At 46.9% G+C, this 25,000-nt stretch overlaps 1 protein-coding gene and 1 long non-coding RNA gene across 2 annotated transcripts in view; one reads left to right on the top strand and one right to left on the bottom strand.

Moving 5' to 3' along the window:
- The window catches only part of UQCC1 (ubiquinol-cytochrome c reductase complex assembly factor 1), a 255,738-nt gene that overhangs the window by 43,773 nt on the left and 186,965 nt on the right, over window positions 1-25,000 (bottom strand). The window lies entirely within an intron of this gene.
- Window positions 1-25,000, top strand: part of LOC137542186 (uncharacterized) — a 104,454-nt gene that overhangs the window by 41,303 nt on the left and 38,151 nt on the right. The gene's annotated exons all lie outside the window — the stretch shown is intronic.

Genomic DNA, 25,000 nt, shown 5'->3' with positions numbered 1-25,000 from the left:
CTACGCTGGGCACTATACTAGCTATACTGGGGCACGTTACTAGCTATACTGGGGCATGTTACTAGCTATACTGGGCACTATTGTGGGTACTATACTAGCTATACTGGGGCACGTTACTAGCTATTGTGGGCACTATAATAGCTATACTGGGGCACGTTACTAGCTATACTGGGCACTATACTAGCTATACTGAGCACTATACTACCTACGCTGGGCATTATACGAGCTATACTGGGGCACGTTACTAGCTATACTGGCCACTATACTAGCTATGCTGGGGCACTACCTACCCATACTGGGCAGTAGACTACCTATACTGGGCACTATACTAGCTATACTGGGGCACTACCTACCCATACTGGGCACTTTACTAGCTATACTGGGCACTTTACTAGCTATACTGGGGCACCACCTACCCACACTGGGCACTATACTAGCTATACCGGGACACACTGGGGGGATCACACGGACAGCATTTCCTACCCCCGGCTTATATGAGGGTCAATCATTTTTCCTGGTTTTCCAGGTAAAAGTTGGGGGGTCGGCTTGCTTGCGAGTATATACGGTAAATAAGTTTGTTTCAAAAGTTTTATTGAAAATTTTTAGTAGAAAACAAACATGCAATTGGACAAGCCCTTAGCAAAGGGCGGAATAGCAATTTGTAAGCATTGAGTGTATTTGTTGCATTTAACAGTAACTTTAACAGAAAATAACATGACACAGGATATAGACTGTTGGTTGTCAGGTACAAGTGCAAGTATTATACAGGTTAGAAGGATAGGCCACAGGATCTGAGACCTGTTGAAGCTGCGGCCGCAAGCCAGGGTTGCCAGGTTCTAGTGAAAGATAAGGTACTATCATTAAGGATTGGCAGAAGTCTTTCAGAGATTAGGATGTCTCTTACTATGAGGTCAGCTTGATTTAATGAGAGTATAGGCTTTTGCCATTGTCTCGCTATATGCAGTCTTGCAGCTTTGGAAATATGTTGAGCAAGCCGATGTTGGGGGAATTTCCATTTTTGTGGTTTGTTTCCCAATAATAGCTGAAATGGGTCAGGAGATAATGGTATTTTCTAGGGCCGTACTAATGGCGGAAGTGACCTCTTCCCAGAACTTCTTTGCTATTGGACAGTACCACCATATGTGAGCCAAGTCCCCTATTTGGCCACAACCTCTAAAACATGTTGGTAGTGTAGCGCTGGAAAAGAGATGGAGTTTCTGCGGTGTTAGATAGGTTCGATGGAGTATTTTATAATTTGTTTCTATGTGTGAATAATAATTACTGCCTTTGGTTAGAGTAAGACAGCATTTTGTCCACTGTTTATCAGATAGCGGTAAATAAGTTTTAGGGAATATCTTTATAAAGAATAAAAGCCTTGCTGAGAATCCCCTATGAAGAGATGGACTAGTCCACAGCCTGTCGCTCCTGTCAGATTTCTGCTACCTACTGTAAGTGACAGCAACATAGGAGAAAATTAATTTATGGCTCATTTTACACTGGAAAAAGAGTACTTCTTATTTGTTTATGTTTGCACATATTTTAACCAAATAAGCGTGACTGCTGACAGCCCTTAGGCACATAGGTGATGCCTTACTACTAATGAGAGCAATGTTGCCTGTTTACTAGAGTGGTCACAGTGGCACTACATTAGTAAGCATTTAATTCCCTTTTGTGATTGCTGGATGTAGTGTGAAGCCAAGTGTACAGTATAATTCCCCAGTAGTTGTTAGGCCACTGCACACTGCAAATCAGATTTGCGATTCGGATTTTACCTGGATGCTATCAACAGAAAAACGCAGAAAACAACGCAGCCTGCAGTAACGATTAAAAACCGGAATCGCATGTGAAAATCGATAAAAAAATCAGAATCGCATGTAGTGTGCAAGAGACCTTATATTGCTGGCTAAGGAATAGCCTGTCTGCCATAGGCTTTAGGTGGTCATACATAGGTCGATCTTTCGGGATGATTTAGTCACTTTTAGTCAAAGATGTTGCGATCAGTGGATCTCTGCAGATTTAATGAAACGCTTGAGATCAATTTCAGACAGATTATAGATGCAAAGAGAGATCAGGCGAATTTTTCATTCCCTTAATCGGCCTGGTGCTGGCAGTACAATGCTACGTGGAGTAGTGCTACCATCCATTTTCAATCATATTTCTGACAAAATACTGTATAATCTAGATTGAGTGGAGTGATATGGTGATTTATACTTGAATATAAGTCAACCTCGTGTATAAGATGACCCAAATACTTGACCCTCTTAAGTTGGATTTTTTTGATGACTCAAGTATAAGTCGATTATCGATTGTCTTATTGTATCAATAATGGCCACCTTTAGGGAGATTGTGGTAAATATTTGTATACCGTTTTTACATGTGAGGCAAGATACCTGGAGCAATTAACCCTGTGTGATCTCCATGCATCTTCCCTACACTGTGCTGCTGTTAATGCTATGTATTAACACATTAATAGCAGCACAGTATTGGAGAGATGCTTGCAGACCATGAGGGGTTACTTGCTCCAGGTCTCTTGCCTGCAGGCTGGGATTCCTGTAATGCTGCTCCCTCTCCTGGCCCTGAACAGTGAGGGCCTGTTTCCACTACATGCAGATTCTGCATGCAGAAAACTGACTCCAATGAAAGCCTATGGGCCTGTTTCCAATGAACGCGATTTTTCTGATGCAGATTTCCCATAGGCATTCATTGGAGTCAGTTTTCTGCATGCAGAATCTGCGTGTAGTGGAAACAGGCCCTGACTCTATCACTGCATCTTGCAGCACTGACAATTCAGTGGGAGGGAGCAGCAATTCGAGATCAAAGGCTGTATCGTGGCTGGCAGGGGCTGGAGCTTCAATTGAGGCCAGTGCCCTGTCAAAAAAAGGCTGCTTGTATCGGTAAAAGCTGGCAAGTGTAGTGATTGGCGGCGGATTGTGAGCGGCACACGAGCGACTCTTCCCGGCCAGTGGGGGTTGGAGCATTAACAAGCACTAAGGGTGGTTAGCGGCTCCTACCCAGTCGGCGGGGGGTTGGAGGTGTAACGGGCATTACATGGAATGAGCGAGTAGTGGATAGTGGCACTTGAACAGCAGCTGCGGGGGGCGGCATTATGGCAGCCAGAAGGAGGAAGAACAGAGCAGCTGAAGTAACTTAATCTGCAGCCAGCGGGGGGAGCAGATTTACGGGCAGCCAGAATAGAGCAGAGAGGCACTTGATATTTGGTTGTAAGTCAGAAATGTTGGTCTCACTCATATACAAGTTGCCCCCCACTTCACTTCAGTAGATCAGACCTTTATTTCTTGACTTAGAGTGTTTCAGACAGTGTCTTATATTTATTTTTTACTCCAAAAGATGTGCTAGGGCTTATTTTCAGGGAATGTCTTATATTTCTATAAATACCATGAAAAATGAAGATCAGAAGAGTCTAATGATGCCTCCCGTATAAGCTCCCACACTGATATGCCATTGGATTGCATGGTAATGCACGGTACTGATCAGGCACCTGCCCCATCACCACTGCACACCGCTGATAACCTTGCTGTGTGTTGGGATGACACAATCTGTGCCCGATCGGCACTGCACAGCTGTGTCTCTGCTTGTTGGTGGTGGGTGGCCACCGCAGTGAGGGAAAGCCACATGCACGGATACCGTGAGCCCAGCAGAGTCTGCTGTGTCACACAGTGCGGCTATCGGCATGGAACAGCTAATGTACATGGAGCCCCAACAACCTCAGGTGACTCATCCCCTTCTCTGGGCACTCGATCCTCTAAAAACCCAGCAAAACACTGGCTACGGTAGGATCTATATAAGCTCCTTTATAAGTTTCCTTTCCTCCTTTTTAACTGCCACTAAGGCTTATTTTCAGGATAGGGCTTATATTTTAAACATGCTTGAAATTCCAGCTAAGGCTTATTTTCAGGATAGGCCTTATTTTTGGTATGTCTGCTTTAAAGACTACATGAGGATCTAAGCAGGCTTCCTGAGTGCACATGAGCCAATTTGATAATTATGAAAAGGACCAAAAAGTCCCTGTATAGAGTGGCACTGTCACAGTGCAATCATATTTTGTTGTGTGACAGAGTTGCTTTGTACCAGTCAAAGCTATGAGATTCTACAACTTTCAGTATGGTCATGCTGAAATCCAGCAGCCTATCATAGCATGTGTCACAGGGCCCCTAGTGACCAGACCGCAAATTACCTTCCAATCGGTTTCAGCACAAAGACCATGCAAGCTGTGGTCGCGATCAGTGCGCAGAAACCGCTGGAATTTTGGCAGCAGACCGACTAGAAGGGAGCCTGTGAGTTACGGTAATTACAAATTACACACTATTTCAGGGTATAACTGCCACCACCTCTGTTATCATGGGACAGAGGCACCCACTGACTGGCTGAGCCTAGACCTGTAAATAAAAACGGTTAAACACACTCTATTCTGTCTAGCTAGCGACAATAGTAGCTTCTCTTCAGAGACCCGGGTTCAGTTTCTGTGTGTGGCTGAATAATAGGGTAGCTGGACAAACAACTGATGATAGCGTTGGTTTATTGAAATGCAATATAAATAATTAATACATACAGAAAATCGTTAAAATCAACAATTATAGAGACAAATTGATAACACAGTATAGAAAATAAAAATGGAGAAAACGGATACTTAAAGTTTGTGGAAATATGTCCTTTCTGGGAAACTCATCAAGATCCTTTGTTTCAGTTCAGGAGCAAAGTTCAGACAAGATGGCCGCCACTGTTCCTCAAGGTGGCGGCAGCTATCATGAAGGTGGAAAGTGGAGGAATGAGGTCCGCCTGCTGGCAATGTGCTTTTGATGAAGCTGGTTTGGGGGTGTGGCCATGCCTGCCCCCTCTGAATTACCAACCAACCGTCCTTGGGGGGAGATTTAGGTTTAAACTTATAAAATGCCGTAACTCAAACGATACATGTCATATTTAGGTGGATAACAGATTCCTAATGGTCAGAAAATACCGATTAATATGACATCAGACGTGACTAGGGCAGCGGGTCCAGTTCCTGAGAAGGGTCATACATCAATAACCGGACGGGCTATTGCGATGAATTTATATAACAGCACGTTGGGCAGATTTTACCGAATAAAACTATATGAATTTTATAGCTGTGCGATATACGGTCTTCGTATACCGACAAGAAATCATCCAACACATGCATTCAGATCTGCCCCCATTGGTGCCAGCCAGTCTGGCCCCCAACTGTGAGGGAAGCCGTTCTTTGAATAGGCACACCATTTGGTGACTATTGACATCTATCTGAGGTAATTAAAAGTAAACATTCTTCGTGGGCACAAGCATTGTTCCTGTTCATTAGCAAATCAAAAGACACCCTACACCGAAGTTACTGCTAGTCCTCTGCTGAGAGGAAGAGAGAAAAAAAACCTTGTCTTTTAAACCAGGAATGTCAGTGTCTGATTACTGCAATGGCTGCACAAATTTAACCAGAAAGCGATCAGAAATTGGACTGCTCTAATCCTTCCGATTCGCCTGCGTTTCTCACGGCTGTTCAGTGACAGCATGTATTATTTTAATTAAATAAGTGCATTTCTTCCTTTGTGTTCACTAAACTACAATTTCCATAGCTGGAGGAAGAGCAAGTCAAAGAATACTGCCCATGCATCATCTGCCGATTAACCTTGAGCAGAGGGATAAGCCAGACCTGGCTTTACCTGCCCTGGAACATACAAATATTTGCAGTTAAAATCACTCCATGAAGTCAAGGGAGATAATAATGGACTCTCCCAATGACACAATCCAAAGGTGTTTTGGAAACAAGCACACAGACTACATAAGGCTTTGGGATCTGCAATATATGTACTTGGAGACTCTTTGTATCTGCAAATCTGGGCTATTTAACTTGTGCAGGTGGTGGGGGAGCAGACGTGCATGTAATCTTGGAAAGAGTCCATAACTTTAAATAAGCCTATTGCTGTTTAGAGAATACCTATATGGAGGCAGCTTGGTTTCGGTAGATATTTTTTTGCAATGTTTTGGCCCCCTCAGCAATAGGCTCTGCCATTCTTGCATTGGGGTCAACCTGCCGTCTTCTCTACAGACTGTGTCACTGATACCAACCAAAACACTGAGCTGTTGGATGCGATAGCCAGCACGAGTGAGGTCAGCATATCCAAACATTAAACAACTTCTAATGACATTTTCTTCATCATGAGAAAGCTGCCCCGCTCTAATATATATAAAGTTATTTTGGCAACAGCTCTTAAGCATAGTACATAACAAGGATAATCTTTTTTTCAAGTCATTTAGTATTTCCACCTCCAAAGGAAAGTAAAACAAAAAAAAGTTTTAAGCTGGAATTGTGACATTAAACTCTGGGCTATTCTGTCAAAGTGATGGTAAAAAGATACTCCAGCATTTCGCTATGAATGCCAAGACAATTAAGCTCTGTTCCAAAAGCACTTTGCTTGAGTTTTCGGTTTACAAGAAAATTTATTCTGCCTCTAATGTAATATTGCTCTGGGATTCTGTAAGCACTACCTTTTTAGCATAAGTAGTGAAGTTATATTATACGTAGGTAAACACAGAGAAAGCTCCCATTGTGAGGCCTTAAAAGCCATATCCTCCTGCAATTTAAAATGCTGAGCTGCTGGGAAGACCATGTTGTAGACCTCATACAGCAAAGTCCCCGGCATCGGCGGGGATTGTCTGATACATGTGTTTGCCGGTTGTTTGAGCAACCGATCGAAATAGTGCCAAACTCCCCCCTAAAATACTTACCGAGGCTCCAGCGATGTCTGGAAGTCTCCCTCTATCTCCCCGCAGGCTCAGAACGGCTTTCTGGCTTCCACTGTGCATGGAAGCCAGGGTGTCAGCTGACTCGCATCGGGTCATGTGACACTCCAGCTTCCGTACACAGATGCCGGAAGCCGATAGAAGCCTGTGAGGAGATAGCGGGAGATTGCTAGCCATCGCTGGAGCCTCCATAAGTGTTTCAAAGCCTGCCAACACCCACAGAAAGCCCCCCACCCCAACGGAGGTCCCCATTATTTCTCAGGCATGTCGGTTAGTTGAGACATTCAGTTGCCTGAATGCCGGTTAACAGGGACTTTGCTGTATAAAACCTGACCTATGCCATAAGTTTAGGGTTATGTTCAACAAGGAAAAAGGCTTAAAAGGAACTAGGCAGCAAGGGTGAGATGGGGTTTTAGAGATGTTAAAATGCTTACCTACAAGCATACGCATCATTCTCTAATATTTGCAGTTTACACACTACTACGCATTCTAAATGATTTTACAGAGCAGGCCAGTGAACTTTTAAACTATGCTCTTGAGAGAAAAAGAAAATACAGTGCCTGACAGCTGAGCTAACAAGCTTCAGAAGACAGAGCTCTCTGCGACTTTGAAAGTCGTTGAGCTCAATGGCTCTTTTGCATAGATAACTGGATTTTTTTAACTCTTCCTGTACTGGAAACCATATTAGACTTATGTCTCTGCTCCTAATGTTTTATTTCTTAGCTGTACTACACATATAAATCATATAATTTTTTTTTTCGTTTCAGTGTCTCTTTAAGTGCACAAGAAAAATAACTAATTTGACCACTTCCTTCTGATGGGTTGTATGTGTTCAGTGGAGGTAACTGCTAGTTTTTTTCCATGAGTTATTTTGCGCTTAATTTTATTTTCACTAGACACCTCTTCAAAATGTTGTATTTAATTTTTATTTAGTTCGCACTGACCTCTTCCATAGCGGTTTACTCTATTGGTGTTCAGTGCTTTATATACTGCCACAGAACTGAACACCAATGGAAAGCATTTACCCACCGTGTTTTAAAAGAACAGGCAAATGTTTGTGATTTAAATGGGGCAGCCATCTTTTTCATGGTGGCAGCCATCTTTTTGGTTGAAAAGAGGTGACAGGGAGCATGAGACATAGTTCTAATTGTCCTGTGTCCTGATCACTAGCGGGCACTGGGCTTCAAATCACAAATTATAATTAAAAAAAAAATTGCGCCAAAACAGCAGAAGGGGAACAACAAAAATGGAAATCCCATCATGCTTTGCACAGCATCAGGGGAAAAATACCCGAGTAGTTTCTTCTGTGCAGCTAAAAATGAGGCTTGGGTAAAAAAAACAAAGTTCTGATTCTGTGAAACTGTTAAAGGAACACCTAGCCTTTTCAGTGCTGCTGAGTAGATTTTTGGTCTGGAGGTTCACTTTAATACATTTTATGAAGATGTCCTTGGATGAAGTGATCTTTGGTTAAAGGATTTACTACATGCCAACAAAAGGCTTGGTGGTAAGTGCAGTCTTTTCCATGTATGATAGGGGTACATCCCGCTGGAGTGCAACACTGGGTGTCAGTATCTGGCTTATTTTGGCTCTACAGAAACATTATAGATCTGTATAAAAAGGTGCACAGTTGCAGGAGGTACAGCTACAAAATGTATTTCTTTAGATTGAAAAATGTATTTCTAAGGGCTCGTGGAAATTTCACATTCAATAATTTGCAAGAAGGGACTCAACGGGAAACCCTAACATTAACCACTTAAGTACCAGTGGTCTCTGCCCCCTTCAGGACCAGAGACCGCTGGTACCAGAAAATACCTGATACAGATGAATCGTCACACATACCCACTGCAACCGCCGTCCACGGTGCACAACCGGAACCTTACACCATCCACTCTGCCGTCACTTATGACAGCAGAGTTCTGTGAGCAATTCAGGAGCCACTTTCATTGGCTCCTGACTGTGTGATCAATGTAAGCCAATGTGAATTTCTTACATTGATGACCGGCTCAGGAGCAAATCAAATTGGCTCCCGACCAGCTTGCAGGGCTCTGCAGTTAAAGAGATGGCAGAGCGAGTGAGCTGCGGCGTGCAGAGAGCGACGAGATCGGCGGGAGCCACGAGAGCAGCAAGAACGTGTGGTGGCGGTAGGTGGTATCCAGCACCAGCTGGGATTGCCTGATGCCAGATACATGTGTTTGCTGGTTGCTTGAGCAACCGGCAGAAAAAGCACTAACCTCCCCCCTAAAATACTTTAATCACAAGAACGGAGACGTCACAAGGGAGCTTCTTCAAGTAGACTGTATTGACAACATACAGTTACAGAGCATGCAGAGCACGCAATATGTTTCAGGCGTTGCCCTTCCTAAGGTGCTCTACATGCTCTGTAACTGTATGTTGTCAATACAGTCTACTTGAAGTAGCTACCTTGTGTGCAGTCTCTGTTCTTTTGATTACTGTGTGCTTTAGCAGGAGTGGTGCACCTGCAGGAGTCGGGCACCGGCTTCCAGGCCTGGAATTATAGACCTGTTAGGTGTAAGCAGTGTGGTTACCTACACACCCCTAAAATACTTACCGAGCTTCCAGCGACATCTTGCAGCCTCCCTGCAGCACCTAGCGGCTTTCTCTGTGCACAGAAGCCGGCATGTCACCTCACCTGCATCGGGTTACATGACTTGCTGACTTGCATGCACGGACACTGGAAGCCACAAGAAGCTGCAGAAAGCCTACAAGACGTCCCTGGAGGCTTGGTAAGTATTTTAAAGGTAGCAAAAAACCCAAAAAGAAAGTCCCCGTTATCCATCGGGCATACTAGTTAGTTGAGACTTCCAGTGGCCCAAGTCCTGGATAACTGGGACATTGCTGTATTGTAAATCTGATACCTCTTAATGGCAAACAAGGAGTTTTTTCTAATACAAGCTTTCAGGGTGTCAGTCCCCTTCATTTTCAGATGTAAGCTGAACTATGGTAGTGCAACATATGTGTATGTGTACATATGTGGGCAACCTAGGTAGGCGACCTAATCCAAATTGTTGTGCCTCGTTTTCCAGGAGGAGTGGAGGTGGCTACATTTGTCTTGATCCTGAGCGCCCCTGTAGGCAACTATGCGGTTTGTTTTCAGAGACAAGGGGGCCGTTTCACTGTTAGGTTAGGGGTATTGGAAATATTCCTGAAACTGGGAGTTTATGCATTTGGCGCCCTGGTAATGAATTTATGCCCTCTGGGCACTCTGAATATTAAACTATCAGATTGTATGCCTGCCTAGATTTGAGTTTTTTTGTTTTTGTTTTTTTTAATGCTTATTCAGACTAGGTGGTTGACATATAACAATTTTTTATTCTGTGATTCTGCAGTTCAGCTTTGATGCCTAGAATATATTTATATTAAAAAAAGGGCTGAATTATGAGTGAACATGTTCCAAAAAAGTAACAAATGTAATGAGTGAAAGGATAGGTCACAGCGGTGTCTTTTAGGGACTACGATCTTGGGACAATTATGCATTAATTTAATCCGGCAACAAAGATGAGGTCTGTCTCCGGGACAGAGGTCTTTTGTATTTCGGCTCAAAACACTCTGTAAAAGTTGGAAAATACTTATTATAGAATAAAAAAAAAACCCTTAAAGGTGGTAATGGGCTGAAAAACAAAAGTTCAAAACACGGGACTCAGCTGTAGTGGCGCCTTCCCGTACCCCCTTGAGAACTTTTTCTAGGGTACGCTCAGCCAATTTTGTCTTAGAATGCAGACATATTTTGGAAGGCCTGCTATCGAGAGACACTTGAGAGCAGGTCAGCAGAATAGAGGTCTAATGCGCAGACCTCGACTGGGCTGTCATCCAAACAAGACCTTCAAAGCAGCAGGGGGCTTCTCTGCTACCAATGACTGGAGGAGTGTCAATCACACGAGAGACGACACGTTCTATCCCGCTCACTGTGCAAACATCTTTTTTTTTTCTCTCTTAAATAAAGAAAAAAAATTACATAAAACTTAAACATTACAGGCGTACTGGGAAAAAAAGCTAAATAATGAAGTCATTTTTTTTTTCACTCAAATGCCTTTCAGTACATCTGGCTCCAATTGGGGGCTGCAACTTTACCTTTCCCTACTCTCAGGCTCTTTAATCTATTAAGTGACTGTATACAGACCTCTACTTCCACACATTATAAATGTAACCTATTTCAGTGAGGAAGTATGCAGTTAGTGTGTTATATTGATTTTAAATTTGGTAACGGCATCTTGTAAATCTATTCTAATCTAGGCAACAAAAGCATTGCTATTATTGCAAAAGTTAAAGTCCTAGCAAGTAAGAAAAACATTTGTGTACCCTAACATGATGATAATCAGTGACAATATGTTTCAGGTGTGATAACTTGTGATAGCCACATGCCCATATTGATTGATTATCCATCTGGTCACATGATCTCCGTTCCTCTCAATATAAATGATAAATGCATGCAGCTAATCGGCAGTCCTTGCGTCTGCTCCAGGCTGATCGTGGGGTTTGGTTTTCATATTATCACAGAACACAGGTCTCTCTGTGTAAGCTATAGGGCTCTGGCTCATAAGGAGGATACTAATCTCCCATCATGCTTTGCATTCCAATAACAGCAAGCCTGACACACATGTAGTACACTCTGCAGGTATTGATTACTGGCATCAGAAGGCTAAAACTCTATACCAGTTAACAGTCGGGGTATTTGGGAACCCTTGATGAAATTATTATTTAGGACTGAGACCCTCAAAAGTTTGCAGGTGCAGGACGGTTCACACCTCTGCAGTAGCAATAAGCAGCCCCTCTGGCTTCGCCGAAAAAGCTACTGCGCAGTGCAACTGAGCTCTGTTGACAAGTCCTTGTCAACGAGCTTTGGGGAGTCCCAGCACTGAACGGTGAGGGGGCAGGGGCAGTGTCTAGCTTATCCAGAGGCTTCCTTCTTCTAAGGCAAGTATTCATCGGGGCACTTTTCCCTTCAGGTACACTTTACATCTGAAGTATAGGCAAATGTCTAAATACACGCCATACATAAATACAATAAGCCAGTATGATGTTCCAGAAAACGTTAGTAATACTACCGAACCAGTCCTGTGATTCAAGCACTCCTGTGATTGTAAGCTTGCACAACCAAGCTAAAAACCTCACGTTTCTCTAACCAGCCTCTAGTCTAAGCCTGATTATTGGATGGATAACAGTGTTAATTGTGTGGATAACAGTGTTATCCACACAATAATATACTGAGCTTTACAGCATAATATAATGTAGCAGGGCCTGACTTTCCCTCAGCCAGTCAGATTTCTGCTGTGTAGGAGGTTACAAGATTCCAAAATCCTTGCACTTATGCTATCACTGCACTCTTTATTTATTATTATTTATATAGCGCCAACATATTACGCAGCGCTGTACAATAAATAGGATTACAGACAATGATAACAGGGGTGACAGAACAATACAGGTAATAGACAATAGATACAACAATACAGGTAATAGCAATAAGATACACAACACAATGCAGATAGTAGTACAATGCCAGATCATAAACTGGAATGGTAGTGGTAAAAATTACAAGTTCCAAATTCTGGGTAAAGTGCACACAGTCAAGTATGATACACAAGGGTAGAGGGCCCTGCCAAAGACTTACAATCTCTTCCTATGATCATTGATTGAATCAGACGATGTATGGGCAGATTGACTAAGAGACAGATCTCTCTCACCAGAAACCATGTGAGACTGGGTGTATGTGGACAGAGCATGGAGCCAGCGGTGGACAAGGACAGGTAAAGTATTCTCGCACGTGGCACATATCGCTCGGGGTCCTGTCACTGGTCCCGATATCGCACACCGTAACCGCTGCACACCTGATCACGCATGTCGGCCCTACATCTTGCAGCCCCCCATATAAAAGGCAGCTGCGTCGGCTATGTTCTCACTCTGTGTGCTGCGTAGTTAGTGATAAAAGGGAGAGTTGCTGCAGAAATTAGGGAAAGCTTATTTAGGCTGTTAGTCTTGTTAGCTTGCGCCTTGCTGATACTTATTCCTAAAAAGCACCCAAAAACAGCTCTTTTGAGAGCTAATGTTCTTGTGATTTTTTTTTTGTTTGTTTTTTGTGTGGCCCACTGACACTGAATATACAGCCCTGTCATTTGCAGCTGGCCCTTGCTAATTGCTATACTGTGCCAGACCCAGCACATTCAGCGCCTACCTTTTCACTGCACCTGTGTGGGACAGCTGCATATTTGTAATACCAGTACGTGCATACCTGTTCATGTTTACTGCACCTGCATGACAGCATGCAGTGTTATATACCAGTCACTGCATACCTGTTCACGGTACCTGTGTGTGTGACAGATGCACATTTGTAATACCAGTCCGTGCATACAGTACAGACCAAAAGTTTGGACACCTTCTCATTCAAAGAGTTTTCTTCATTTTCATGACTATGAACAGTATAGATTCACACTGAAGACATCCAAACTATGAATTAACACATGTGGAAGTATAGTACATAACCAAAAAGTGTGAAACAACTGAAAATATGTCATATTCTAGGTTCTTCAAAGTAGCCACCTTTTGCTTTGATTACTGCTTTGCACACTCTTGGCATTCTCTTGATGAACTTCAAGAGGTAGTGACCTGAAATGGTTTTCACTTCACAGGTGTGCCCTGTCTGGTTTAAGAAGTGAGATTTCTTGTCTTATAAATGGGGTTGGGACCATCAGTTGCGTTGTGGAGAAGTCAGGTGGATACACAGCTGATAGTCCTACTGAATAGACTGTTAGAATTTGTATTATGGCAAGAAAAAAGCAGCTAAGTAAAGAAAAACGAGTGGCCACCTTTAAGGAATGAAGGTCAGTCAGTCCGAAAAATTGGGAAAACTTTGAAAGTGTCCCCAAGTGCAGTCTCAAAAACCATCAAACGCTACAAAGAAACTGGTTCACGTGCGGACCGCCCCAGGAAAGGAAGACCAAGAGTCACTTCTGCTGCGGAGGATAAGTTCATCCGAGTCACCAGCCTCAGAAAAATCGCAGGTTAATAGCAGCTCAGATTAGAGACCAGGTCAATGCCACACAGAGTTCTAGCAGCAGACAAATCTCTAGAACAACTGTTAAGAGGAGACTCTGTGAATCAGGCCTTCATGGTAGAATATCTGCTAGGAAACCACTGCTAAGGACATGCAACAAGCAGTAGAGACTTGTTTGGGCTAAAGAACACAAGGAATGGACATTAGACCAGTGGAAATCTGTGCTTTGGTCTGATGAGTACAAATTTGAGATTATTGGTTCCAACCATCGTGTCTTTGCACGTTGCAGAAAAGGTGAACGGATGGTCTCTACATGCCTGGTTCTAACCGTGAAGCATGGAGGAGGAGGTGTGATGGTGTGGGGGTGCTTACCTGGTGACACTGTTGGAGATTTAATCAAAATTGAAGGCATACTGAACCAGCATGGCTACCACAGAATCTTGAAGCGGCATGCTGTTCCATCTGGTTTGCATTTAGTTGGACCATCATTTATTTTCAACAGGACAATGACCTCAAACACACCTCCAGGCTGTGTAAGGGCTATTTGACCAGGAAGGAGGGTGATGGGGTGCTGCGCCAGATGACCTGGCATCCACAGTCACCAGACCTGAATCCAATCGAAATGGTTTGGGGTGAGCTGGACCGCAGATTGAAGGCAAAAGGGCCGACAAGTGCTAAGCATCTCTGGAAACTCATTCCAGACTGTTGGAAGACCATTTCAGGTGACTACCTCTTGGCGCTCATCGAGAAAATGCCAAGAGTGTGCAAAGCAGTAAGCAAAGCAAAAGGTGGCTACTGAAGAACCTAGAATATGACATTTTCAGTTGTTTCACACTTTTTGGTTATGTACTATACTTCCACATGTGTTAATTCATAGTTTGGATGCCTTCAGTGTGAATCTACAATGTTCATAGTCATGAAAATAAAGAAAAAACTCTTTAAATGAGAAGGTGTGTCCAAACTTTTGGTCTGGACTGTACCTGTTCACTGCACCTGCGTGACAGCATGCAGTGTTATATACCATACCTGTTCAGTGTACCTGTGTGTGTGACAGCTGCACATTTGTAATACAGTCTGTGCATACCTGTTCATGTTCATTGCACCTGCGTGCCAGCACGCAGTGTTATATACCAGTCACTGCATAACTGTTCACTGCACCTGTGTGTGTGACAACTGCACATTGTATTGACACCAGTAACTGCACACCTGTTCACTGCACCTGTGTGTGTGACAGCTGCACATTTGTAATACCAGTACGTGCATACCTGTTCACTGCACCTGTGTGACAGCTGCACATTGTATTGTATTGTAATACCAGTCACTGCATACCTGTTCACTGTACCTGTGTGACTGCACGTTGTATTCGTCAAGTCAGTGCATACCTTTCACTTCATCCCCCCCAATATGGACAAAACAGGCAGAGGCAGAGCCAGAGGCAGGCTACCCGGCAGGTCTGTCCGAGGTTGTGCTGACATGATTTTGTGCGACCCTGAACCAAAGTACAGTGCTCAGAAGAAGGCACGTGCCATCAACTCCCAAGATTGTCAGGACGTACTTGACTAACACAGAACCCCTCATCTTCAGCAGCCACCAGCGCTACTACAAGCACCACATACGCTCCATTTGACACTTCGCAGGAGTTATTTGGTGGGGAATTAACTGATTCACAGCCATTATTGTTACAACAAGATGATGGCGCTAAGCAAGTTACACCACCTCATATGTCTGAGTTAGGCATCACTATGACATAAGGTGTGAGGAGGATGCTGAAGTACCTGCTGTTGGTGCACTTTATGAGGTGTCTGATACAAGCGAAGTTGTGGAGGATGATTATGATGATGAGGATACTGGCATGGATGTCACGTGGGATCCTAATAGACATGATGACCAGGGGGGACAGTTCAGAGGGGGAGTCAGAGAGGAGTAGAAGGAGACGAGTTGCTGAAAGAAGCAAGGGGAGCACGTCGTCAGAAACAGCTCGCGGCATGTATCGCCACCTATGGACAGCCAGCCAACATGCCCTTCAACGTCAGCTGCTGACGCCACCATAGTGCCATCACCCCAGAACTCAGCGGTCTGGAAATTTTTTGTGTGCGTCTGCCTCAGATGACAGCAATGCCATCTGTACTCTCTGCCGCCAAAAATTGAATCGTGGAAAAACCGAAGACCCGCAGTAGGGACAACTGCCTTACGAAGGCACATGACGAAAAAGCACAAACTGCAATGGGAAGACCACCTGAGCAAAAGCAGCACACAAAAGCAAGTCTAACAGCTGGCTTGGCTTAACTGTTTGCTCGCCCGCTGTTACCATACCAGCTGGTGGACTCTAAGGCCTTCCGAAAATATGTGGCGATTGGGACACCGCAGTGGAAGATACCAGGCCACAATTATTTCTCAAAAAAGGCGATACACAAACTGTACCATGAAGTTGAAAGGCAAGTGGTGTCATCTCTGACACACAGCGTTGGGTCACGGGTCCATCTGACCACGGATTCCTGGTCTGCAAAGCACAGTCAGGGCAGGTACATTACTTATACAGTACATTGGGTCAACCTGGTGACCGCTGGCAAGCAGGGAGTACGTGTCTGTGCAGCGGACCTAGTTGTGACACCTCCACGGCTTGCAGGCAGGCCTGCTGCCACCTCCTCTCCTTCTCCTCCTGCTACATCCTCTTCGCTGTCGTCCTCCTCCTCCTCGGCTGAGTGGCAGTGCTACTCTACTGGTGCTGCGATCTCCTCTCCAGCTACACAGCCACAGCTCCCCAGGGCCTATGCTACATGCCAGGTAGGACGGTGTCACGCCATCTTAGACATGTCTTGCCTCAAAGCCGAAAATCACACTGGAGCAGCTCTCCTGGCTGCTCTGAACAAACAGGTGGATTAGTGGCTGACCCCGCACCAACTGGAAATCGGCAACGTGGTGTGTGACAATGGCAGCAATCTTATTTTGGCTTTGAATTTGGGAAAGTTGAGACATGTACCCTGCATGGCACATGTGCTGAATCTAATAATTCAGAGATTTGTGTGTAAGTACCCAGGCTTACAGGACGTCCTGAAGCAGTCCAGGAAGGTGTGTGGGCATTTCAGGCGGTCCGCTTGGCCAATATTCAGCGGAGAAACAACTTGCCGGTGAGGCGCTTGACTTGTGATAGCCCGACTCGCTGGAATTCAGCGCTCCTCATGTTTAACCGCCTGCTACAACAGGAGAAAGCCGTCAACCAGTATCCGTACAACTACAGTAAAAGGACATGCTCTGGGGAGATGGAGTTGTTCTGGCCGAAGTACTGGGCACTCATGCGAAATGCCTGCAGGCTCATGCGGCCGTTTGAGGAGGTGACAAACATGGTGAGTCGCAGTGAAGGCGCCATCAGTGACTTGATCCCATATGCTTTCTTCCTGGAGCGTGCCGTGCGTAGAGTGGTGGATCAAGCTGTGGAGGAGCGTGAACAGGAACAGGAGGAAGAGACTCAGATGTTTCCTTAACACCTGCAGTAGCACAGAGGAGGGGGAGGAGGAGGAAGAGTCGTGTGGGAAAGAGGAGTCAGATGAGGAAGGTGTTTTTTTTTTGAGGAGGAGGCGGAAGAACAACGGAACAGGCATCGCAGGGGGCTTGTGCTGCTCAACTTTCTCATGGTATTGTTCGTGGCTGGGCGGAGGAGGAAAACTTACCTGACATCACTGAGAAAGAGCAAGAGGAAATGGATAATACATCGGCATCCAAATTTGTACAGATGGGGGCTTTCATGCTGTCCAGCCTGTTGAGGGACCCCCATATAAAAAAAACTCAAGGGGAATGACCTGTACTGGGTGGCAACACTACGAAAGTGGCGGAGATGTTACAAACCAATGTTACCAGAAGGCAGAAAGGATGCAGCACTTGCACCACAAGCTGGCAAGTATGCTTTACAGTGCGTTTAAGGGTGATGTCACAGCGCAATGGAATAAAGGTGCCGCTGCCAGTAATCCTTCTCCCATGTCCACGCAGGCAAGGACAGGTCGCTCTAGCGATCTCATGGGGATGTCGAACATGCGGACATTCTTTAGTCCAACACCTCGCCCTAGCCCTTCCGTATCCACCCTCCACCAACGCCTCGACCGGCAGGTAGCCGACTTAACTGCAGATGTAGACACTATGAGCAGCGATGAACCCCTGGACTACTGGGTGTGCAGGCTTGACCTGTTGCCAGAGCGGTCACAATTTGCCATCCAAGACGCCCTGCCTCAAGCATCCTGTCAGAAAGGACCTTCAGCGCAGCTGGAGGCATTGTCAATGAGAAGAGAAGTCGCCTATGTGTAGAGATGGGCCGAACCTCCGATTTTAGGTTCGTGAACCGGGTTCGCGTTAAAGTTCGCGAACTGCAATAGACTTCAATGGGGATGCGAACTTTGAAAAAAAAAAAAAAATTATGCTGGCCACAAAACTGATGGAAAAGATGTTTCAAGGGGTCTAACACCTGGAGGGGGGCATGGCGGAGTGGGATACATGCCAAAAGTCCCGGGGAAAAATCTGGATTTGACGCAAAGCAGCGTTTTAAGGGCAGAAATCACATTGAATGCTAAATGACAGGCCTAAAGTGCTTTAAAACATCTTGCATGTGTATACGTCAATCAGGTAGTGTAATTAAGGTACTGCTTCACACTGACACACCAAACTCACCGTGTAACGCACCGCAAACATCTGTTTGTGTAGTGATGGCCGTGATGGACTGGTGCGCACCATGGCGAGAGTGCAGGTTTTGGTGGCTTTACAGCCCATATGGTCGCCTGGCTGATGTAGCTGAATGACAGAACAGTGACTGTCCAGCTGATCAAATTTGGTCTGACCACAATGAAGCAACGACCTTATCTTTTGTGTGCCCCCGAGACACTTATCTAGGCGCCGGTCATTGCTTCATTGTGATACGCAAGCCCCTTCACCACGGCAAGGTAATGATCACGAAGGGGAATGGGCGCATGTACATGCCTTTTCTTTTGTTGTTGCAGCTGCCCGCAGTGCAGCCAGAAAAATTAGGCAGTCATGTACACGCACCAGAAAAATTAAAAATTCAGCAATCCGTCTGGAGTCCCAGACCCTGTTGGTGGTGGCGGAGAAGGTAGTCAAGTGGCCTGCAGGCAGACATGCTGTGTCGAGGGACTGGGAGCGACTTAGTCTTCTTGGGGCAGCCCAGGCAGCCAGTCACACGGCGTGCAGGCAGAGATGCTGTGTGTGCGGGGACTGACTTAGTCTTGGGGCGGGCAGCAGCCCTCCGGGATCCATGCCTCATTCATTTTGATAAAGGTGAGGTACTTAACACTTTTGTGATTTAGGCGACTTCTCTTCTCTGTGACAATGCCTCCAGCTGCGCTGAAGGTCCTTTCTGACAGGACGCTTGCGGCAGGGCAGGAGAGAAGTTGGATGGCAAATTGGGACAGCTCTGGCCACAGGTCAAGCCTGCGCACCCAGTAGTTCAAGGGTTCCTCATCGCTGTTCACAGCAGTGTCTACATCCACACTTAAGGCCAGGTAGTCGGCTACCTGCCGTTCCAGGCGTTGGTGGAGGGTGGATCCGGAAGGGCTACGGCGAGGCGTTGGACTAAAGAACGTCCGCATGTCCGACATCACCATGAGATCGCTGGAGCGTCCTGTCTTTGACTGCGTGGACACGGGAGGAGGATTAGTGGCAATGGTACCTTGCTGGCGTTGTGCTGTCACATCACCCTTAAAGGCATTGTAAAGCATAGTTGACAGCTGGTTCTGCATGTGCTGCATCCTTTCCACCTTCCGGTGAGTTGGTAACAGGTCCGCCACTTTGTGCCTGTACCGAGGGTCTAGTAGTGTGGCCACCCAGTACAGCTCATTCCCCTTGAGGTTTTTTATACGGGGGTCCCTCAACAGGCAGGACAGCATAAAAGACGACATCTGCACAAAGTCGGATCCAGTACCCTCCATCTCCTCTTGCTCTTCCTCAGTGACGTCACGTAAGTCAACCTCCTCCCCCCAGCCGCGAACAATACCACGGGAAGGTTGAGCAGCACAAGCCCCCTGCGACGCCTGCTGCGGGTGTTCTCCTGCCGCCGTCCCCTCCTCCTCCTCCCCCAAAGAAACACCTTGCTCATCATCCTCTGAGTCTGACTCGTCTTCTGCACACGACTTCTCTTCTTCCTCCTCCTCCCCCCTCTGTGCTGCCGCAGGTGTTGAGGAAACAGCTGGGTCTGATGAAAATTGGTCCCATGCCTGTTCCTGCCGTAACGGTTCCTGGTCACGCTCATTTACAGCTTCATCCGCCACTCTACGCACAGCAGGCTCCAAGAAGTAAGCGTAGGGAATTAAGTCGCTGATGGTGCCCTCACTGCGGCTCACCAGGTTGGTCACCTCCTCAAACGGCCACATGAGCCTGCATGCATTTTTCATCAGTGTCCAGTTGTCGGGCCAGAACATCCCCATCTTCCCAGACTGTTTCATTCTACTGTAGTTGTAGAGGTAGTGGGTGACGGCTTTCTTCTGTTCTAGCAGGCGGGAGAACATGAGCAGGGTCGAATTCCAGCGAGTCGGGCTATCGCAAATGAGGCGTCTCACCGGCATGTTGTTTTTCCGCTGAATTTCTGCAAATCGTGCCATGGCTGTGTAAGACCGCCTCAAATGCCCACAGAACTTCCTGGCCTGCTTCAGGACATCCGCTAAGCCAGGGTACTTTGCCACAAATCTTTGAACAACTAGATTCATGACATGTGCCATGCAGGGTATGTGTGTCAGCTTCCCCATATGCAAAGCGGCAAGCAGATTGCTGCCGTTGTCGCACACCACGTTGCCTATCTCCAGGTGGTGCGGGGTCAGCCACTCATCCACCTGTTAAGAGCAGCCAGGAGAGCTGCTCCAGTGTGACTCTCCGCTTTGAGACAAGACATGTCTAAGATGGCGTGACAGCGTCGTACCTGGCATGCAGCATAGGCCCTGAGGAGCTGGGGCTGTGTAGCTGGAGAGGAGAACTGCCACTCAGCCAAGGAGGAGGAGGACAGCGAAGAGCATGTAGCAGGAGGAGAGGAGGTGGCAGGAGGCCTGCCTGCAAGCCGTGGAGGTGTCACAATTTGGTCCGCTGCGCCCTGCTTGCCATCGTTCACCACCAGGTTCACCCAATGGGCTGTGTACGTAATGTAGCGGCCCTGCCCGTGCTTGGCAGACCAGGCATCCGTGGTCAGGTGTACCCTTGACCCAACGCTCTTCGCAAGAGATGACACCACTTGCCTCTCAACTTCACGGTGCAGTTGGGGTATGGCCTGTCTCGAAAAATAAGTGCGGCCTGGCATCTTCCACTGCGGTGTTCCGATGGCCACAAATTTACGGAAGGCCTCAGAGTCCACCAGCTGGTATGGTAACAGCTGCCGAGCTAACAGTTCCGCCACGCCAGCTGTCAGACGCCGGGCAAGGGGGTGACTGGCCGAAATTGGGTTCTTCCGCTCAAACATTTCCTTCACGGACACCTGACTGCTGCTGTGGGCAGAGGAGCAGGAACCGCTCAAGGGCAGAGGCGGAGTGGAGGAGGGTGCCTGTGAAAGTGCAAGGGAGAAAGCGGCAGAAGCAGATGATGCACCTGAAGGAGGAAGAGGAGAAGGAGGGTGACTTTTCTTTTGTGTGCTGCTGCTGCTTTTGCTCAGGTGGCCATCCCATTGCTGTTTGTGCCTTTTCTCCAGGTGCCTTCGTAAGGCACTTGTCCCTACGTGAGTGTTGGCCTTTCCACGGCTCAATTTTTGTTGGCAGAGCGAACAGATGGCTTTGGTCCGATCTGAGGCACACACATTAAAAAATTTCCACACCGCTGAGCCACCCTGGGATGTGGGCACTATGGGGACCTCAGCAGCTGATGCTGAAGGGCAAGTTGGCTGGCTGTACATAGGTGGCGATACATGGTGCCGGACTCTGCCACCAGCTGTTTCTGACGAAGAGCTGCCCCAGCTTCTTTCAGCAACTTCTCTCCTCCTACTACTCTCTGACTCCCCCTCTGAACTGTCCCCCTCTTCATCTCCTCTATTGGGAACATACAGATGATCCCTATCATCGTCAGCATCGTAATCATCCTGCCCAGCTTCGCTTGCCTCAGAAAAATCCAAACATGCACCATCAGTAGGTCCTTCATCCTCCTTACACGCTACATCCATAGTGTTGCCGCGTAACACAGACATATGAGCTGGTGAAAAATCATCTGGCTGTAACAACAATGGCTGTGCATCAGTGATTTCACCACTAAATAATTCTTGCGAAGTGTCAAATGCAGCGGAAGTGGTGCTAGTAGTAGCGCTGGTGGCTGAGCAAGATGAGGTGTTCTGTGTCGCTAAATACTCAACCACGTCCTGACAATCTTGGGAGGTGATGGGATGTGCCTTCTTCCGAGCACTGTACTGCGGGCCAGGTCCACACGAAATTACATTTACACGACCTCGCGCAGACCTGCCGGGTGGCCTTCCTCTGGCTCTGGCACTACCTCTTCCTCTACCTGTTTTGTCCATATCGGGTATGCACGGAGTGGTATATCACACTGCGTGCACTCACGTAGGTAGGTGGGTTCACTTAACTGCACAGGTATGCGCACTGATGCGGTGGGTTCACTGAACACAACAGGTATGCAGTGGCGGGTTCACTGAACACAACAGGTATGCAGTGGCGGGTTCACTGAGCACAACAGGTATGCAGTGGCGGGTTCACTGAACACAACAGGTATGCAGTGGCGGGTTCACTGAACACAACAGGTATGCAGTGGCGGGTTCACTGAACACAACAGGTATGCAGTGGCGGGTTCACTGAACAGTACAGGTATACAGTGGCGGGTTCACTGAACAGTACAGGTATACAGTGGCGGGTTCACTGAACACAACAGGTATGCAGTGGCGGGTTCACTGAACATAACAGGTATGCAGTGGCGGGTTCACTGAACAGGTATGCAGTGGCGGGTTCACTGAACAGTACAGGTATACAGTGGCGGGTTCACTGAACACAACAGGTATGCAGTGGCGGGTTCACTGAACAGGTATACAGTGGCGGGTTCACTGAACACAACAGGTATGCAGTGGCGGGTTCACTGAACAGGTATACAGTGGCGGGTCCACTGAACACAACAGGTATGCAGTGGCGGGTTCACTGAACACAACAGGTATGCAGTGGCGGGTTCACTGAACAGGTATGCAGTGGCGGGTTCACTGAACAGTACAGGTATACAGTGGCGGGTTCACTGAACACAACAGGTATGCAGTGGCGGGTTCACTGAACACAACAGGTATGCAGTGGCGGGTTCACTGAACAGGTATACAGTGGCGGGTCCACTGAACAGAACAGGTATGCAGTGGCGGGTTCACTGAACACAACAGGTATGCAGTGGTGGGTTCACTGAACAGGTATGCAGTGGTGGGTTCACTGAACACAACAGGTATGCAGTGGCGGGTTCACTGAACAGTACAGGTATACAGTGGCAGGTTCACTGAACAGAACAGGTATGCAGTGGCGGGTTCACTGAACAGTACAGGTATACAGTGGCAGGTTCACTGAACACAACAGGTATGCAGTGGCGGGTTCACTGAACACAACAGGTATGCAGTGGCGGGTTCACTGAACAGGTATGCAGTGGCAGGTTCACTGAACAGAACAGGTATACAGTGGCGGGTTCACAGAACAGGTATGCAGTGGCAGGTTCACTGAACACAACAGGTATGCAGTGGCGGGTTCACTAAACAGGTATACAGTGGCGGGTCCACTAAACAGAACAGGTATGCAGTGGCGGGTTCACTGAACACAACAGGTATGCAGTGGTGGGTTCACTGAACAGGTATGCAGTGGTGGGTTCACAGAACAGGTATGCAGTGGTGGGTTCACAGCACAGGTATGCAGTGGTGGGTTCACAGAACAGGTATGCAGTGGTGGGTTCACAGCACAGGTATGCAGTGGCAGGTTCACTGAACAGGTATGCAGTGATGGGTTCACAGCACAGGTATGCAGTGGCAGGTTCACTGAACAGGTATGCAGTGATGGGTTCACAGCACAGGTATGCAGTGGTGGGTTCACAGAACAGGTATGCAGTGGTGGGTTCACAGCACAGGTATGCAGTGGCAGGTTCACTGAACAGGTATGCAGTGATGGGTTCACAGAACAGGTATGCAGTGGCAGGTTCACTGAACAGGTATGCAGTGGTGGGTTCACAGTACAGGTATGCAGTGGTGGGTTCACAGAACAGGTATGCAGCCAGCCAGGAACAAGTTAAGCCTAACTAATCTTTCCCTGAGAGACAGTCTGCAGCAGCTCGCCCTACTCTCACTAACGCAGGCAGCACACGAGTGACCGTAATGGCCGCCGCTGCCTGCCTTATATAAGGGGGGGTGGGGCTCCAGGGGCTAGTGTAGCCTAATTGGCTACACTGGGCCTGCTGACTGTGATGTAGAGGGTCAAAGTTGACCCTCAAGGTGCATTATGGGGCGAACCGAACTTCCGCAAAGGTTCGCCAGCGGGACGCGAACGCGAACCACCGAAGTTCGCGTGGAACCGTTCGCCGGCGAACCGTTCAGCCCATCTCTACCTATGTGGTGAACATTACGGAAAGTCGTGCGCAAACGCCAACGACTTGCGTAATGGTCCAGCCCATTACTGTCAGTCCTGTGTAGAATAACACAAATACCTTTCCTTTTGCTCTTCTCACTGAAAGCAAAAGCCCCTCACCCACATCCTGTGTCAGGTCAGCAAAGAATTTCACACGTGGCCGACCCCCTAGGCAGAGCCATTTGGTGCACAGCTCATTCCCCAAAGGAACTAGCTCCAACCAGTAAGATAAGAGATTCCCTCCAAAATCATACAATCAAAGAAAACGTTTATGTATTTGTAATTCAAAATAGCCTTGTCGCAGAAAGACAAAAATTTCATTTTCGGATACCCATAAAGCAGTTATATCATTCACCTGAATTACAATTTGCTAACTGTAAGGAATCAGTAGAGAAACTGCTTTATCCAGCCTGCATAGAGCGACTACGATAGACTAGGCATGTGTAGCCTCGTTGGATACAGGGTCGCAGGCCGCTTATGAATATAGCCTCGGATTTGCGATGCGGAAAATCTGTGGCGGAGTCACACAAAGAATTCATAAATGTTACATTTCTTGCTGTAAGTCTGGGGGTGGCAACCTTGCTGCCAGGAGATAACCCTGCCTTAAACACACCTACTTTCCAGGTAGTGACAGCCCCAAAACTCAGGTCCTATAAAAGTGGGGCGGGACCAA

The sequence above is a fragment of the Hyperolius riggenbachi genome, chromosome 12 (genome assembly GCF_040937935.1).
Source record: "Hyperolius riggenbachi isolate aHypRig1 chromosome 12, aHypRig1.pri, whole genome shotgun sequence".
NCBI lineage: Eukaryota > Metazoa > Chordata > Amphibia > Anura > Hyperoliidae > Hyperolius > Hyperolius riggenbachi.
This window is presented reverse-complemented; position numbering and strand designations above follow the sequence as displayed.